Source organism: Penaeus japonicus, unplaced genomic scaffold (genome assembly GCF_977035675.1).
Source record: "Penaeus japonicus unplaced genomic scaffold, GWHDUDI00000001_assembly GWHDUDI00000027, whole genome shotgun sequence".
In the NCBI taxonomy this organism is placed as follows: domain Eukaryota; kingdom Metazoa; phylum Arthropoda; class Malacostraca; order Decapoda; family Penaeidae; genus Penaeus; species Penaeus japonicus.
In genome coordinates, this window is record NW_028234429.1 from 29,631,126 (window position 1) to 29,633,625 (window position 2,500).

Below are 2,500 nucleotides of genomic sequence, written 5' to 3' on the forward strand. Positions count from 1 at the left end.
TTTTTTATATGGTATCATTACTGTACTGATGCAATGTTAGAGGAAAAGAGAAAAATGCATTGCTTTAATATTCAGATTCGTCTTTCACTAAATAATATTTGTGAATCCGCCCGGAAAAATATAATTCATATTTCGTAATAAATCAATTTACAATTTAATGCTTTATTCCTGTTAGAATTTCTCTGATGATAAATAATCGTTTATATCATTGCATATTGCTCTAGCCATTATCAACTTCCGGAAAGGTCACCAATCATATCGTCTGATTAGAGAGTTTTTAGAAAATTAAAACTGAGACCATTTTTTTAAATATATTTCTTCGTTAGACTGATCCGGAATTTTGCATATATTCATATTTGCAAAACACGGTGTGTGTGCGTGCATGTGTGTGTGTGTGTGTGTGTGTATGTGTGTGTGTGTGTGTATGTGTGTGTGTGTGTGTATGTGTGCGTGTGCGTCTGCATGTGTGTGTGTGTGTATACATGTATGCGTATAGACGTGTCCCTCACACACTTCCCATTGTCTCCAGCCTGCAAGACAACAGCGGGTGGGATGTGCAGGTTCCCATTCTTATACAACGGCGATAGATACGAGAAATGTACCTCGAACATCAACGGAACGTACTTGTGCGGAACAGTGTACTATTCAGACGACACTCACTTACGCGAGTGTGACATGGACGCCCAGGAGTGCAGGGACTGTGGAGGTGGGTGTTTCTGACGGGGATTTTCTAGATCGGTTGGATGATGGGGCTTTCTTGTTTTTATATATGCCTATATATGGATACAGATACAAAAATACGCGCGCACGCACACACGCACATACACACACACACACAAACACACACACAGATATCTATTTAGCTATCTATATCTATCAATCTGTTTATCTATCTATCTATTCATCTCTCTCTCTCTCTCTCTGTATCTCTCTCTCTCTCTCTCTCTCTCTCTCTCTCTCTCTCTGTATCTCTCTCTCTCTCTCTCTCTCTCTCTCTCTCTCTCACTCTGTATCTCTCTCTCTCTCTCTCTCTCTCTCTCTCTCTCTCTCTCTCCCCCTTTCCCCCTCCCCCCCCCCCCCCCTCACTCTCCCTCTCTCTCTCTCTCTCTCTCTCTCTCTCTCTCTCTCTCTCTCTCTCTCTCTCTCTCTCTCTCTCTCTCTCTCTCTATATATATATATATATATATATATATATATATATATATTTACATATTAATTCATATCTATATTCTAATCCCTCCCTCCATCCCATGTGTCCCTCCCAATTCTCACTTCCTCTCCGCCGCTCCCTCCATTGGCCCTCAATTGGGGAAAATAAAAAAACAAAAAGGGGGGGGTAAAAAAAAAAAAAAAAAAAAAAAAACAAAAAAAAAAAAAAATGGAAAAAAAAAAAAATAAAAAAAAAAAAAAAAAAAAAAAAAAAAAAAAAAAAAAAACCACTCTTCCAACACCTTCACCTATCCCTCCCTCCCTCTCTCAAAACACAATGTGGTAAAAAAAAAATTTTAAAAAAAAAAAAAAAAAAAGGAAAAAAAAAAAAGAAAATAATAAAAAAAAAAAAAAAACAAAAAAATAAAAAAAAAAAATGAAAGATATTAGAGGAATTAAAAATTAGTAAAAAAAAATCCAGCCGTCTGACACTCAAATAAAAGTGAAGAAATAAAAAAAGAAATAAGCCCTCTTTTCTCTCTCCTCCCATCCCCTCCCTCCTTCCTTCCCTCCCTCCTCCTTTCCTTCCCTCCCCCTTCCTTCCCTCCCTCCCTCCTCTCTCCCTCCTTCCTTCCTTCCCTCCCTCCCTCCTCCTTTCCTTCCCTCCCCCTTCCTTCCCTCCCTCCCTTCTTCACTCCCCCTTCCTTTATTCCCTCCCTCCTCCTTTCCTTCCTTCCCTCCCTCCTCTTTTCCTTCCCTCCCTCCCTCCCTCCTCCTTTCCTTCCTTCCCTCCCTCCCTCCCTCCCTCCTCCTTTCCTTCCTTCCCTCCCTCCTCCTTTCCTTCCTTCCCTCCCTCCTATCCTTCCCTCCCTCCCTCCCTCCTCCCTCCCCCCTTCCTTCCCTCTTTCCCTCCCTCCCTCCCTCCTTCCTTCATTCCCTCCCTCCCCCCCTCCTCCCTCTTCCCCTCCCTCCTTCCCTCTCATCCATTTTCCATCCGGGACACAACCAGGAGGTCCAGGTTCCATGCATAAATGTGATATTGAGTTGGACCTCGATGATGCAACAGTGCAACCTTTGATTGAAAATGCAACGTCCCCGCGAATCCGTGAAGTCTATGGTGACATGGAGCTTACGGTGAGTCGCTTTTTTTGCAGTTAAAAAAAAAGGGTTAAGAGGTTACTTATATATGTATTTGATATTTTTGGAAATGATGTGCCTTATAAAGGGATGTTAATGAGATTGTACCTATAACGATGATGAGAATGATTATGATGACAATGATGATGACAATGTTAATGATATTGATATTGATATGAGTAATGATAGTAATGATGATGATAATAATAAGAGT